General features: G+C 42.1%; 1 protein-coding gene across 3 annotated transcripts in view; it reads right to left on the minus strand.

The window, feature by feature from the left end:
* The window catches only part of TBXAS1 (thromboxane A synthase 1), a 250975-nt gene that overhangs the window by 156883 nt on the left and 76738 nt on the right, over window positions 1-17354 (minus strand). The window lies entirely within an intron of this gene.

The following is a 17354-nucleotide window of genomic DNA, read 5'->3' on the forward strand; positions in this document are numbered from 1 at the left end:
CAGCTCCTCGGTGCACTCTGACCGCTCTTATTGGGAGAGTGACACCAACCCGCCTAAACACGGTGACAGATCTGCTGCCACGCTTGGTCACCAGCACGACACTGGGCAGTGCTCGAGGTCACCGGGCAGAGCTGAACCCGGTGTGCCCAGCACTGCTGTGTCGCAGCAGGATCAGCTGCACAAAACAGAGGGACTTCCAGTCTCATGAGATGAGGCCAAATCAGGTCTGCACCCTCCAGCCCACCTCCCTCCTAGCCTGAGCCTTCAGTAAGGACATCCCAAACCTCAGCCTGAACCTCACCCGCTAAGTTTGGCTTTGAATTGCAGGCATGCACATAGGTATTGCACTTGCTGTATCCACCAGCTGCATTCCAGAGAGCCAGCAGGATATTAACATTTACAAGAAGCCTAGGCTTTAAAAAATTCAGTGAAAAAGCCTTTCAGAAAGCTGGCTTCTTGGAAGCACTGCTCTTGGCTCACTAGCATAGAGAGGTCAGGCAGAACGCATTTCAAATCAGGTTTGTTAACCAATAACTGGTTTTCCACCTCCAGGTTTCCTGAATGATTGCACTAGCTTAAAATTAACTACACTTAGCTTTAATTCCCCAAAGTCAGAAGTACAAACCTGCAGGATGTGGGTAAGGAAGGAGTTGAAAATTATCTGGGAGAGACTGGGAGAAAGCATCCTTCAGGAGTAAAAAAAAAAAAGTGCTTGTTTTCTACACTTCAGGACACTTTCTCATGTCCTGCACCACTGCACACACACACATGCCACTGCCTACCTCTGCCATCCACCCCCACAGTCCACAGCTATCCCAGCTCCCTCCAAGGGCATGTAGGGCATGGTGAGTGCTCTCCTGGAGTGGGTCTCATCAGGTTGCATGGGAAACACAAGAAAACAGCACACACAGAGACCTGTGAGGCTGCAGTGGCCAGAGCAAGGCAATGGGCAAGGCAAAGGGAATATGTGTGTGCATCCCTTACAAACCAAGGCACACCTTTCAGCTGGAGGAAGCTGGCGTCATATGAAAGCAATTGTGTTTCTCCTCAGTAGCTGTGAGGAAGAGCAATGGACCTGTGATGGTCTCAGTACACAGTGAGGGGATATGCCATGTCCACATAGCTCTGCCAGTTTTGCAGCACCATCCCTGAAGACAGCTTCCAGTAGAGAGGTACCTTGAAAACATCCTCCTCCTCCTGTGACTCATGTTTGAAGCACAGCAAGCCTCATAAGTGCTTTTGGTAACTTATTTACACTAGCTGAGGTCGATCTGCTCCAATGCTTATTATTGCAGGTTTGTCCAGATTTATAATTGCAATGGTACTTAATATGCACAGGACAACTAAGCACCTGACCACCAGCAGCAACTGTTTGACAAGAAAATGGGGACAGAGACCTTTCTCTGACTCAAGACCATGCAGAGAGTGAATACAAAAAGAGGAAGTGAATTCAGAGGTGGAACCTGCTGACATATATCCAGTGGCTTAAACAGCTGTAAGGCAGGAGCTATCATGAACCTGGGGGTTAGGAAGGGGGTAAACAGGGCAAAATGGAAACACATAATCTTATTTTTTAGGAAAACAGAAGGAAACAGAAAAGCAGAACCACGCACAGTATTATGAGATCACAGAATCGTTTTGTTTGAAAAAGATCTTAAGGGATCACCAAGTCCAACCATTAAGATGACACTGTGCATCAGCTGGAACTACAGCACTTCAAACAGTCACTCATAACACTGAAATGTAAAAACATAGTCAGTAATGCTGTTCCAAGTCACAAAAATCACTTAACTTTTTGTTTGGAAGCTGCATAATATGAATCATCGACAACAACTCAGAAAAGGGTTGGGGCAGGGGGGACTTGCTGTGAGTGGCCCCTACAGTGAGGTACCAGCCTGATGACAACCCATTATCAAGCAAGATGATGCAGGAGTATGAAAAGCTCCTTTCCCTGAAGAAAGCATGTTTTACAGCACCTGGTACACCATGGAAACAACAGCTCAAGTGGGCTGACTGCTACACACCCAGAAGGCTTCATTGTTTATGTGGCTGGCGGTCACCTCCCTATAGGGAATTTGCATTCTCCCCTTCCTCTGAGTGTGTAGCATCAGCTGCATCTGTGGGTAGAACTACTCACAACGCCAAATCCTGCTCTCAGGGGTACAATTGAATCCCTATAGAAGGGAACAAGATTTGGATCTACATCAGTAAGAGCGAAGTCTGATCACCGCCAGCCATCTAACTCCAGATATCTTACGCTGAGGCTTCAGCCTGAGCAGCACATACATGAGAGGAAAACTGAAACTGGAAGGTGTAGGTCCGCTGCTGAATGAGGAGGGTGCCCTGGTGATGGATGATACATAGAAGGCAGAGTTACTGAACGCCTGCTTTGCTTCTGTCTCTACTGCTAAAACCAATCCTCAGGTGTCCTAGAGATAGAAGAGAAAGTCTGGCAAAAGGAAGACTTTCCCTTTGTTGAGAAAGATCAGGTTAGAGATCGTTGGACATCCACAAACCCATGGGCCCCAATGGGATGCACCCACAAGTGCTGAGAGAATTGGCAGATGCTATTGCAAAGCCACTCTCCATCATCTTTGAAAGTTCTTGGAGAACAGAAGACGTGCCTGTGCATTGGAAGAAAGCCAGCATCACTCCAGTCTTCAAAAAGGGCAAGAAAGGTGACCCAGGAAACTAAAGGCCAGTCAACCTCACCTCTATCCCTGGAAAGGTGATGGAACAGCTCATTCTGAACTTCATCTCCAAGCATGTGGAGGAAAAGAAGGTTAATCAGGAGTAGTCAGCATGGGTTCACCAAAGGGAAATCATGTTTAGCCAACCTGATAACTTTTTATGATGGTATTACTAGCTGGGTAGACGAGGGAAGAGCAGCAGTTGTTGTCTACCTTGACTTCAGCAAGGCTTTTGACACTCTCTCTCACAACGTCCTCATAGGCAAACTCAGGAAGTGCAGACTGGATGAATGCACGGTGAGATGGATCATGAACTGGCTGGATGGTAGAGCTTAGAGAGTTGTGACCAATGGTGCAAAGTTCGGTTGGAGGCCTGTAGCCAGTGGTGTTCCCTGGGGGTCAGTACAGGGTCCAGTCCTGTTCAACCTGTTCATCGATGACCTGGATGAAGAGATTGAGTGAACCCTCAGCAAGTTTGCTGATGACACCAAACTGGGAGGAAGGTCCGACACACCAGAAGGCTGTGCTGCCATTCAGCAAGACCTGGACAGGACACAGTCTTGTGTGATCTTCTCTGAGCGAACCTGCTTTGCAGGTAGGTTGCACAAGATGATCTCCAGAGGTCCGTTCCAACCCCAGCCATTCCGTGATTCTGTGAAAGGGCTTCAGAAAGGACTCCATTGGCTCAAATATTCTCTTTTTTCAATAGATTCTGCCATGGCAAGACAGATCCTTCAGCAATTTCCTCCTTATTGTATATTCACCTTGCTAATCCCTCATCACAAGGAAAAATCTGCAGCAATGTTATTTTCTCTCCTTGATGACAATGGGTGTAGGAACTTAGCCAGAGTTTTCAGAAAGATGCAGTAATGCTATGCATTTTGATTTTTGGGGTGGCTAACATGAAGCATATTCAACTTATTCTTATCCGTTGCTCAATATTTGCAGATTTTGTGGCTGCAAATAGGGACTTAAGTGACTTCAAGCTTAAGTTCAAGCTTAAAGTGACCCAGTGTGAAGGATGCTTTGTAACATTTCTGCTTGCTGTAGATGGAAAACAAATCACATAGTTTATAACTTTAGCTATTGTCCTTAAGAAACACTTGATAAAATGTTTTGGATGTGGTCACATAGTTGGGACCCAGCAGATGCATGGTCCTGACAGTAGCTCAAAACTTGGACCCCAAAGAATGCATGAGAGTAGCCCTTGAACTTTATAGTGCACTGAATGCTACAAAAGCTACTGAATTGTGTAGAGAGCAATGCAGTGTGCCCATCAAAATACGTTACAAGTGGGAAACATTACCTATGCAAGAATAGCCAAAGGAAAAGGTCGTGGCTTTTTTTGTCTCTTTCTGAAAAGCATCACGTATTACCTGATGTCAATCACTTACCAGATGAACCTGGATTCAAACCTGTGACTTGGAAGCCAAAGCTGCCACATCTTATCACTTGCCCCATATACGCTCCACCCTCACCACCCCATAATCAGACATGATGTTCTGTTCCACTGCCATATAACCAAAGCACCATTGTTTCAGTGCACACTGCACATCAAGAGACAAAAAATCTATACAGTTATTTATGGTACATAATGACAATGAATGACATTTATGGATCAGATTTTTAGTATTCAATGGACTTCACATGTCTTTTTTCTTTAGACCACCAGGAGAAAAAAAAAAACAACTGCTAATAACCTAGCACTAAATTGATTATTTTTTGTAATACAAGCTAACATTTAATTAAAGCAACCTTGCATCAGGCTGCATCCCACTTTGAAGGAATGACCCCAGATTGTACATCATCTCCAGTAATAATCCCAGTAAAAACACTATGATGCCAGCAGACAAGAGGAGGAAAACAGCATGAACTTCTAACCAGCCTGATTCTGAGCCATGTACATAGTTTGTTGCCTTTGATCGTTACCCTTAATGGTTGTCCTCTGTGTGCAATTTGGTTTAATTTATGTGTATGCCATTTCAGATTTTTAAAAACACATATAGCCCTTCCAAATGTATTAAAAACAGCCTTCCTACCCTTAATAGTTATTAAGAGAGGTTAGAGTTATGTAATTAAGTTAATCCTCATCTGTAAAGGCTAATTAACTGAACACTAATTGAATCTGCATATGAAAATTTGGACAATGTGTTCTCATTACACAATTGAAAAAAAAATTACCTGAACTAAATACCAAACAAATTGTAATTTTTTTTCTTCTGCCTTTTCAGGTCTTGAATAAAGGCTAAGCAGGCAAGTTTATTTCTGTGTGCTCTGTTAGCCCTTGCTGTCTGGAACAAGGAGCTGTCATATCGGTGTTTGAAGAAACTGGTCCTTCCCTGAAAGATGGTTGTCCTCCCTCTTGCATGAGCTCTACCCTTTTCTATGCCCTTACCCCATCTGCCCTTCATCGCCCTCTTCTCCTCTGCTGTCCACCACCTGTCCTGGTCAGAGAGGGCAGAAGCTCTTGGGATCGAGTCGGATCACCCAAAGGATCAGATGGCACAATAAGATTCAGCCATGCTGATTCACCACCCCAAAGCCTGCATACAGCCAGCTCAAAGCCACCTGTGCAGTTTTGGCAGGGCACTACCCTTTCACCCCCCAAAGATCACTTCCCACTGAAGTCCCAAGGAGAAAACAACCTCATCTCATTCTCCTCTGCCCGGGAGTGTCTGCATTACAAAAGCAAGACAAGTTTTGGACCCTTTTCAGCCTTTGCTTGAGACATTTACACTTTAAAACAGGTTTCCAAAATAGAATTAAGAAAAGCACATCATCCTTTCTGGTATTTGCTGTCTCTCCCCATTAACCAGGTTAATGGCTGATTCTAATAGGCTGGTAACTGAAGAGTCAGCGGGAGGGAGGGGAAGCCAAGCAAGTAAAAACACAATTGTGAGCCTGACCTCGATAGCATTCAAGATTTCGCAGTGCATGGAACACACACAGTCCTCAAATTTCCTCATAAACCCCACCACACATTTTTAACATTTTAGTTATAAGCACCAGCACTGCGTGAGTGGCAGAGCTGGATGGAGCAGCACAACCAGATGGAGCAGCACAGCCAGTTCACAGTCCCTTGTGCATCACTTCTGTCCCATTGGGAACAACCTGGTACCCCTGCTTCACAGTAAATACCTAAAGGAAAGAGGGTCAGAAAATGGGAAATGGGATACACCCCATGTTCTCTTCCTTTTGGAAGATAATACATTTTCTAGGTGAGAGAACAGTGGAAGATGTACACAAACTTCTGTAATACGTTTGGTCCAATGGCGTGCGAATGGTCATCACACCCAAAAAGACGAAGACCAGAATAAAAATTGAGAGATGGTAACCATGCAAGCTCTAGGGAAATTAGTACCAACTGAGCTGAAAGAAAAAGTACAGGCATGAAAGGAAGAAATCCACGGATTTCTCCAGGATCAGTCTCAGGACAAACCTTGTTCAATGTTTTGAGGACTGACTGGCACAAAAAGTAGACAGACCTTAGTGAAGTACATTAATGATTCTGGGTTGAAAGGCAATTCTTTCCTCAGAAGGCAGAGAAACTGAGATTGTCATATCAGAAGAACTGGATAACCTAAAGAACCTGAACTACTGCAACAGAAGAGTTTTTAGTTGAAAGAAAATCTTCGTGCCCTTAGAGGGACAATATAAACTCCAAGAATTTCTGCACTAGTAGATTATTGTTTGAAAATTACAGAGAAGGGAAAAAACCTGGATGGACACATCAACCACAGGATAATGATGAACAACAAGTATGACAGAAACTACAAATGTAGAATATCCAGGGTACAGTTTCTCTGAAAAGCTACATGCAAATCTGGTGAGCCAAATTCAAAAGGAATGAATTAAAAAATTGAATGAGTGGAGAAAAGGGTTACAGGGATCCTCAGGGAACAGAAGGCCTGTCTTACAAGTAGTAATTAGGAGAGTTCATTTTAGCAAACCAAAGGTTCATTTTAACAGACCAAAGGAAGGAGACATGCTTGCTGTCTATAAATGTACTGGGAGTAATCACCAGGGAGGGAAAAATATCTGTTTAATATAAAGGCCTACATTATTAAAAGATCAAATGACCATAAACTGGCCATGGATAAATGCTGCTAAAAATTAATGTTATTGACTCTCAAAGTAGTAAGGATTTTAGAACAACTTCCCAGTCAGGATAGCAGTGGCAAGAAACTCAAGGAAGGTTTCGAGGCACAGGAACTGATAAAATGTGGATACTTAGAAAAAAATGGAGAGTAGGATAAATAACCCAGTCCATCTACGTCAGCCCCTTAAGGTGATACACAGCCACTTCCAAAATGAGACTCTCCTCTAGTGGAAAAATATGTATTGTGTTTCCATATGTGCACACTGCATTCACACTTCTATTTGATTCACCTTAACTTTCCAAAGCATTCACATATAGATATGGTCTCAGACATAATTCTAGCACGTTGCAATGAGATTCTCATTTTCTTTTTGTCTTGCTATTTTCAATCTCATTTCACTTTACAAACTTAATTTCCACAACATTTCTAGGGTGGTAGGTAAGTGCCCAGCTGTCACAGGTGGAGAGTTAGAAGTTCACAAGATTAAACAATTTCCCAAATGCCACCTAAGAAGTCGATGGTAGAGCCAGAGACAAGTTGCAGGTTTCTCAGTCCTCCTTCTTGGTGTCTGACAAAACCATTCCTTCCACAGAAACACAGAGAGTATATGAGATAGGAATATCAACAAATTCGATCTTTTTCTGAGCTTTCAGACATACCACATGCCTGAGGCTTCAGAGATAGGCAAAGAGGAAAACAACCCTACATACATGCTTAACTCCAAAATGCTTTAAATAGAGAGAGGTTTCTTCCTCATCCAACCGCTGGCTTAAGATTCAATTACTCTTATCATAATATGCATAGCTACAAATGCAATTAGTCATAAAATTCTCCAGTCCCTCAAATTATTCCAGCTGCTGTATTCGACTCCCTGATTCTTGCAATCATGAATTCTCCAGACTGATTACACTGGCTAAAATAATATTTCTTTTTATCTATTTGGAAGTTGCCTGCCATTAGCTTAGACCTTGTTTATATCTTCTGTAGAGCTATAATTGCAACCTTACTATTTTTATTAGGACTATTGTTTGGATAACACTTAAACCTGCAAGGCCCTTTTTTTACTTAATAGTAAATGTCACAGAAGACACCTATTCATGCTGTGAGCGACCTTTATCAAAAACAGAAAACATGTCATTATGAAGACATGTACAAAGAGAAATACAATTTGAGCAATGTGTGTTCATGAAAGGCTCCATATGAGGTCTTACAGACTCACTGCAATTTCTGATCCTGTGATAAACATATATTTATAATAAGTCGAGAAACTAGAAAAGGGAAAATAGTGATGGATTTTTTTTACTAGACTATTTAATTTCCACTAAATCTCTTCTAAGTTGTCTGCTTTCCAAACTGAGTGTAATTCTCTCCTACAGAATATCTTCTTCTATGTAATTCCAGTGGATCGCTAACCAACTTTGTTGCATTTCTTAATATTACCACATACTCAAATTAAGACAGAAAAACAGAGAATTACAGTGCTCTCTGTAGGAGGGAATTCATTGTGCAAGAGAAGAATATGCAAGAGAAGACCATTGCAATGTGTATTTTCACTCCGTGCTCAATGTCTCTCAGGTTGATTAGCATAAGCATGCAGCACATCTTACTAATGGTGAATGAATTTTATTTTTTTTCTTTGCTGGCCTCCCTTAAGGGAAGCAAAGCATAATTGCATAATTGCATAATTTAAAGAAATGGCAACAACTTCTGTAGGACAGACAGACATGCTGGCTAAATCTAAGGAAAACAAACATTTTGGGATTACTCTCACAGCACAGCACTTTTCTATGGGGCAACAAACTGGCATTTGGAGAAATGAAAGTTGACTTCTTTCTCAAGAAAGGGAAACAGGGACTCTTTTTCCTCCAAGGAGAAGAGTGCAAACAGATTTTGAAATAGTTACTGGAAAAATTACGTGTCCAAGTGCAAATCTTGCATCTTCACCTACCAAATTAGGATGACAGTGTTTAAGTTTTCTTTCTTGACGCAAACTCTGGGCTATCTCATTTTGATTTAACTCAGTTGTGCCTAAGTGGATACTATCTAGACAGGTGGGTTTCATGAAAACCTCAGCTTTAGGAAGCAACATCACTCATTCAGTGGATGATAATAGCTTGCCCTCCCTAGAGGCCCTTCCCTTGTAGAGTGTGAAGGGTCTCTGTGCCATTATTTATGAACTGATTATACAAATCAATGACACTTAAATATCTGTGACCACCAAGTTTGAAACTACGAAACATGGATCTGAAAAAACTCCAGCTATGTTCAGTATCCTGATTTTGACCTTTTATTGTGATGACACTAAGACACAGAACAGTGTCCAAATCAAAGCACTAGGCTGCACACAGGATATTCCATCAAGGGAAGAGACCTGGCAGGAGCATTACATGTGACAGACATTAATCATGCCACTTAATGCATTACTAGCAGATACTAGGACTATTTCTGTCCTTTAACATAGCTGGACAAGCCCAGCTTCCTCTTGTCTAATTCCCACCTTGTATGGATGCAGGCTCTCAAGCATGAAAGGAGAAAAATGTCCCTATAGATTGTAGTGGACTCTGATGCAGAACAGAGCATGCTGCTATCTGTAGCATGGAAAGGCCAGGCATATGACAGGCATCTGTCACACGGCACCTCTGTAAAAGCCACAAGGCTAAGGGCAGACAAGTCAGCATGACACACACAAGCCTTGAGGTGAGCCCATACATTCAACAGGGCACAAGGGGGCACATGGCTGCTGAGCGACAAGCACCTTCACCCTGGTCATGTGAACCAACAGTGGTGTTCTTCATCCTGCTCCCAGACCGACAGTCCACTGGATAGGACAGACCCATCCTAAACCGCTATGGACAGAAATCCGTTGTCAGATCCTGTGCAGAATAATTTTATCCCTTTGGGAATAAGGCAAGCTTCAGCTCCAGATGCATTACACCAGGCAGTTGACTCTTCACCTATCAGAAATTATTGTTTTATTTCTAACAAAATCTCCTTGTTTTCATAGGGTAAGTTTCTCTTCATGTTCTGCTCTGAAGCCAAACACTGTTTAAGACCCAAGCCACCCATGTGGTAGCTGGTAGGATCCAAGCACAGAAAACAGACACTCTAGAAAGCCGTATCAGGCCTTCCTGGAACAAGGGATTAGGAGGAAGACAGATGGAAACATGCAGTGCCAAACCCTGTGTGGGCTGGAGAGAGGATCGCAGAGAGCAGTGGGAGCTGAGATAGCACAAGGAAACCAAATGGGAGGCTGCAGTGGAACGAGAATTTGGGATAGCCCTAGGGATCAGCAAGGGCACTGGCCAGCACCCTGGGTGAGCACAGGGGGTGCCAAGCAAAGGCACAGTCATAGCTTCAACTGTGACAATTTCACAGAGAGAAGAGCTTGATTTTGGAGGTGGTGACTGAATTGGTTCGTGTCAGCCATTCAGTTCTGCTTCTAGATCACCAGTCAGGGCTGGATTCTGCAGAAGCATCAGAAAAAGCAGTAAGAAATCAAATTATAGCTCATCCACTCTAGTGAGACCCCACCTAGAGTACTGTGTCCAGCTCTGGAGCCCTCAGCACAGGAAAGACATGGACCTGTTGGAGAGGGGCCAGAGGAGCCACAGAAATTATCAGAGGCTGGAACACCTCTGCTGTGAGGACAGGCTGAGAGAGTTGGGGTTGTTCAGCCTGGAGAAGAGAAGGCTCTGGGGAGACCTTATTGTGGCCTTTCAGTGCTTAAAAGGGGCCTGTAAGAAAGATGGGGACAAACTTTTTAGCAGGGCCCACTGTGATAGGACAAAACATAATGATTTTAAAATAAGAGGGTAGATTCGGGCTAGACATGAGGAAGAAATTTTTTACAATGAGGGTGATGAAACCCTGGCCCAGGTTGCCCAGAGAGTTGGTAGATGCCCCATCCCTGGAGACACTCAAGGCCGGGCTAGATGGGGCTCTGAGCAACCTGATCTACTTGAAGATGTCCCTGCTCATGGCAGGGGATTGGACTAGATGACCTCTGAAGGTCCTTTCCAAGCCAAACTGTTCTGTGATTCTATGATCTGAAGGACAAATTCCGTCCAGAAGTAGGAATCAAAATAATATGATACAGTCAAGAAATTGTGCTAAAAATGTAATCTGACATCAGTTTGTCCTTGGTTTGTCCCCCAGTAAAAGGGACGCAGGAATGACTACTACAGAATGGGGCATCCACTGAAGCCCTTGGAAATAAAGGTGCACCCCACCATATCACTGGGGGAAGCCAAGCACCCTACGAAAGCCACCGAGAATCTCCTGCCAGTGCAAGATCTGGCATCAGCCTACTCTCTGTTGGATTATCTCTAAACCCAGCCCTTGCACAACAGGTACATCAGGAAATAGTGGCACAACAAGAAGGTGAATGGACTCCTGATCTACTGCCAGGTCCCCTACGGGCTTTCATAGAGGCAGGACAGTTTAGGGGCTGCTTAAATTTTAGGGATTTGATGGCGGTTTTTTTTGACCACTCTAAAAATCTGGCCTCTCCATCATACACTTAGGTAATGCCTCTTTTTCATTTTAAGTCAAAAGTGCCGGGGTTGATCTCAAAGTAAAAATAAAAGCAAGACCCAGATGAAGAGCATATATATCTATTTCTCTGACTCTCCTGTTAAAATGTCAAGCTAGAGTGTTATACAGATACCCCTAGTTATACGTTAGACTACATATGTATTTATTCATCGCATCCTCAGGTTATTTATATGACAATACAGGATGCACAAGAGAGTCAGGTTCTCTAAAACAGAAGCAAATACCTCAGCTCCCGTAGAACAGGTCATTTCTAGACAATGATAGAAGAATTCCAATTAAAGGAGCAGATTTGAAGCTGGATATTTGATTTTGTGACATGCCAAAATCTTTGTGCCTTGTAAAGAAAAACACATGATTAAAAATGTTAACAGCCCCTTTTTACAGTAGCCAGTTGTCAGAGGAGGTGGGAGGAAACAAACCACATAGAAAACAATTGCCAATTTGTGGTCTTGACCATTTAAAATGGATCCCAAAATAGTCTGCTGAATTGTTTCACCCGGAGCAAAATTACCCATGAATACATATACATGCACACAAAAACAGCATCTCTTGACGCAGTGCTGATGGTGACTGCAGTCAAGGAAGAAGCGTTATTGCATTCCACGTTGTGAAAAGACCACAATGCAGTAATTATTCTGAAAGGTTTTCGCAAAGCACAATTATTAAGCTAACATTATCCCATTATTGTTTGTTGCTATGGAGATAATATAATCAATATATTTTCTGGATTGATTTTTCTTAATACTACTAGCACATCGCACAATATAGCAAGATTTAACTCAATGCATTAACTGATTTTAGTTTATGATGGGCAAAGTCTTGAGGCAATAGATGGCAATCCATCTCACGCCTATTATTCTATCAAGACACTTAATGTCAAAATCTCTGCTGCAAAAGTAAGTTTTCCCTGTTGAAAATGAGAAAAAGGATAACAAATTTCTCTGAAGAGACACAATCTTTCAAGCATGATTTTAACACTTATTTTTCCTAAGCTAAACAAAAATTACCAGACTGACTACAGAAGTAGTAGAAAAGCAAATTCTGTTTGAATACTCGACTTAAGATGCTTATTTATTTCAATGGGGATGTTTTGAGGCAGTGTCTTCCTCCCTGTGACACAAACTTTTCCTGCAGCAACAGGAGGCTCTGAGAAGGTGGCAGTGATTGCAGCTCTGAGCCACAGCCCATTGGAAGTGGACGCGGTTCACAGACTTGCCATCACCTCTCTCTGCCCAGACTTGGAGGAGTCACTCACTACCTACTCCCGTGCCCAGCAAAGACAGCGGGCATTCAGCTATTGGTCTCAACAGGTGGTGAAGCAAAACTGTTACAGTCACAGACCTCAGTTTTCTTGCCCCTAAAACTGCGAGAACACTTCCTTTCTTCCAGGTCTGCCTCTGCAGATGATAAGCTTTTTGCAAATCAAGCGACTGTTCCTGGCTTAGGGCAGCGGTTAAGTCTGCACAAACCTGAGTCTCAGATCTTTGCAAGACAGTAACATAATATATTAGAGGCCTCAATTCTGACACTGTCATTTCAGCCTGCTTCCTCTCCCAGGAAGAGATGGCTTCATCATTGTGCAAGATCTCAAAGCCTCTTAACATTATTTGCCCTAACTGTCCGTAGAAGGATTTTAACAGGTCTTCCCCTCTCATATGGCCATACTGGGGTGAACTGCCTTTGTCTCAGTCCCAGAGGTAACCATATTTTGCCAGCAGGCGCAGGCCAAAATTTAGAAGTGCAGCAAGTTAGACTTTGCATAGCTAAATAAAAAGAGTTCTAGCACCATTTGAAAGCAACAACACCTATTGATTCATGTGAGAATCACATGGTGACACTTTTAGGTGCCACAGTGTGGCTTTAGCTGCCTTGGGTTAGGCACCAGTATGGAAGCATTTTGGCCACAGAATGTGCAACTGCTTGCATAAAATGTGAAATTATTAATCACAGTAATCACAGAACTTTCATCTTCTCCTATCACTAAAGGCACCAGATTGGGTGGTCTTGTCTTTCTACTCAAAGTGGGTTGGGACCCAGTAATGTAACTTCTGGACTGGTTGGAGGAGATCCATTTGGAATGATCATTTACAGATTAAATTGGCCCATCTGGCCCAGGGGATAAGTAATAGAGTTTGAAATACATGTTCACAAGCCAACTCCTGTAAGATTGCTGTCCTGCTGCTAACCCAAGCAGAGCTAGGGTTGGTTTATAAGCCACCTATGTTTCCCTTGCCCTGCATGGCACAGCTCATTATGTTCCATCACATTTCTCAAAATGGCTCTGAACTGCTACTGTGGGCAAGTGCCACAGTGTACAAGATAAGCACATACGTAAGGTTGCTGGCTTTCCCACCTTGTTCACTTTTATGTTACTTTATAAAGGATTTTTCTGCTGGACAGGGCTTAGACAAGTAGGTACGATACTCATTCAAACAGGCTACTGTCACATGTGCAGCCTTGAAGGACACTGTCTGCTAGTTCATCAGCACAGTAAAGCATTGCTTAATACACATCACTGTTTCAAATATGAAGAAAAACTTCATTTGTTTCAAACCACTGACTGCATGCTGTCCACCACAATGCCTTATCATGCAACAGCCCAGAAATTCTGCAAAAATAAAAACTCGTTTAGCTGTAGTCAGTCAATTTTGGTAACAAGAACAATACAATTACATTCCTAAGGAATTGGTCTCAATAACAGAGAGACAGCACCGCCATTAAATTGCCGCAGGCCTGATTTTACCACTCTCATTCATACAGAGTAGAGCCTACCAGCGAGATCCCCTTCATTTCCATGCTAGAAGACCAAGATACTACTTAGCAAGAATAATCAGTGTCCTGCTGCAAAGGTTGAGGCTAATCACACTTTGCTTAGTTACATTCTGTAATTGCTGTGTGTCGTCTTCTAGACAAAAATCACTATTATTTTTTTAATTAATAAAGTTTCATAGGTACCTATATATATTTAAAAAAATGTCACTACTCCACAACACAGATATTGAACTTTGCTGCTGGAGGTTGAACTGAGAGACAGCAGAGAGTTCTGCTACAGCAAGAGTCACGATACAGAAGCATCTGCCAAGGGGGAATCCCATCCCTGTGCTGCAGGACTTCTCCTTCCTGTGTAACCTCATCTAGGTGTTCCTGCTCCGGCAGGGGGATTGGACTAGATGATCTTTCGAGGTCCCTTCCAATACCTAACATTCTGTGATTCTGTGATTCCTGGATCTCAGCTTTGCCAGCCCTGCTGTCCCTGGTCAGTACACTAACCCAGCCTGACCTTCTTGACTTTCCCTCACATATACAACAGATCCTTAATGGGAACAGGGAAAGGACAGCCCCTTACATAGGTCACACCATGGTGCAAAAGGCTCTCACAAACCTCCTCTCTCTGCTAAATATAATTTAACCTGAAGCACTTTGCCTGTAATTATGGAAAACAAACAAACACACGTGGATTTGAGATAGGATGCTGGATGGGAAGTCAGTACCGCTGCGTGGCAGGGCTCCCTTTGCAGCGCTGTGCTCCGAGAGACAGGAGCTGTTCAAATGTTTTGACAGAACATGCCGATTCCTCGGGAATGTTTTTATTCTAGTCGATGTGCCAATTCTGCACAGATTTCCAGTGGAAAGCAGGCAGACAGTCTGAATCTGCTGAAATAAAGCTATTTCACCCACAAAGAAGAAAAAGTTGCGTTTTCAGACTATTTTTACCCAATTTGTGATTGTTGTCTGTATTAGTCAGTTCGTTGTATTGTTTTCAATTTTACTTGCAAACTCTATTTTCTAACAGGCTTTAAAGACAAGCTATAAGGCACAAAAACACTGTAGAATATTAAACTCAAGCAAAAGATTTCAGAGGACTATTGAAATATAGGTCTGCAAGTAAACAGAGCACAGAGAGAAACAGGGAAACCTGTAAAAAAAACTTTACACTAAATTAATAATGTCCTAACTAGAGCTGCTTAGTCTGGTTCTGCAAGAACCCAAATACCTCCATATTAGCATTTGCAGTTGTCTTTCAAAAGCTTTCTTTTTTCCTTTTGCCTTAGAGAGTTATTTATAGGGCTGTTATAATTCGAGATCTGGTCTTCTTGTGGCAGGTCTTCCATCCAGGAAATGAAATAGCATTAGAAAATTAAATCTCACATTTATGAGGTCTTCAGGATGGCTCCCTGGGGCATTAGGAAAAAAAATAGTGAAAAATCTAAACACAAATGTAAGATACTCGCGTGGTTCCTAATTCTATCTGTCATGAACTATATGGGTGTATTTATGAAAATAGAGACCCCTGGTATAAGGTCACCAACTGTAGCTTTTTTCCCAAAAGCTCTCCTATTTCCTCCTTGTGTGTGATCAAGTACACCCACCTTTCCATCCCACCTTGGCTGCAAGGTGCTCCTGTCCAAGATTCCTCAGACATGGAGCACAAAGAAGGGCAACTCAACCACCACCCTTCCTCCAACTGCCTGGCCACGTGCTTTGCACAATACGTCATATATTGCAGTGTATTAACTGATCAAGGTAGATTTGTTCATCCCTTTGCAAGCTGCAGCCTTTGCAAAAATCATGTATCGATCACACATTTCTTGTTCATACCTCTTTGTACTTCTTTGCTGGGCTACCCTCTCGAGCCACAAGGTGCCTTATCCTAGCTAGGGCTTACCGCCTGCTCTTTCCTCTCAATATATAGACATAAAAGCAAATAGAGGGAGATCAATGAAGATTTTGGGGTTCCCTGTCCCCTTTTCCTGTGTTTTCAAAGCGACACTTCCCTCCAAACCCTCCTCTTGTCATTTATCTTCTTCCATTTCTTGAGTGGAACATAATCACCATGTTTAAAGTCACATTCACCTTCCCAGAGAATACTTAAACTCCACATCACGTGCAACTTCTTATGACTTCTCTAGCCCAGCTTTCACTAACCCTACCTAGGTCGCCTCTGCCATCATGCTACCTATGAAAAGTAAACAGCTTTGCATATGTCAAGAATTGAGAAAAAAGTAATAGTAGTAGTAGTAATAATAATAATCATAATCATAATTATATATATATATATATAGTGCACAGAAACTATGGAAGCTCATAAAACAGTAAAGATTAATTTGCAATCATTTTAGTGGGGTTCTGCATAGTTTATTGTGTATTTGGGAGTATTTTAAATATATATAGGTTTCAGTTTCTTTTTCTCTTGCTTGTATTCTGTTTTTCTTGTCACAGAGTGAAATAAAAAATCACTGTTGTTCAGTGAGTGGGTTGTTTTTTCTACCTGAATATTTAAAAGTGCACCAGCACAATTGTTCAGAGAATATTTCACTTTTCCCTCTGCATTATTAGAAATCATCTAAAATTCATTGAATATTTAAAAATTACAAAATGAAAGCAGGAAAAAGGCTAGTATCATAAAAATAAAATGAAAAGTTAAAAAGTACAAGGCCAACCCAAGACTGTATCATCCATTTCACTGCATTGCATTGTGGGAAAGAAAAATACAACGAACAAACAAACAAATAAGAACAATTTGAAAAACTTATTTTTAAAAGCACATAGGTTTGTTTAGACTTCCTGTTGATTTATTTTTCCATTTTCTTAAAAAAAAAAAACAACATACAAACAAAAAAACACACAAACAAAACAAAAAACCCACAGCCAAGAGTGACTTCTCAAACAAATCTGGTTATAATTCAACTCTGGTTGATTCTGGTTTTCACATCATCACCTACACTTAGACATGGGCTGAGGTCTCTGAGGACATGGAGAATTTGATTAATTTTTGATCTTTATACCTCTCTGGAAAGATTGCTCCTTTTTTACACTTCCACGTCTTTGTAAGCAACTTGCATTTCTGGACCAAATTGCATAAATACTTATACAAAAAAAAAAAAAGACCTCTCCAGAAAATACAGTTTCATTTATTTCTGGCAGATTAAGTGAATCCTGACCACACAACAGTTCCTTTACATCTGTCCCACATCTGCAGCTATTGAAGGCCTCACAGCCCTGCCCCAGC

Source organism: Patagioenas fasciata, chromosome 1 (genome assembly GCF_037038585.1).
Source record: "Patagioenas fasciata isolate bPatFas1 chromosome 1, bPatFas1.hap1, whole genome shotgun sequence".
In the NCBI taxonomy this organism is placed as follows: domain Eukaryota; kingdom Metazoa; phylum Chordata; class Aves; order Columbiformes; family Columbidae; genus Patagioenas; species Patagioenas fasciata.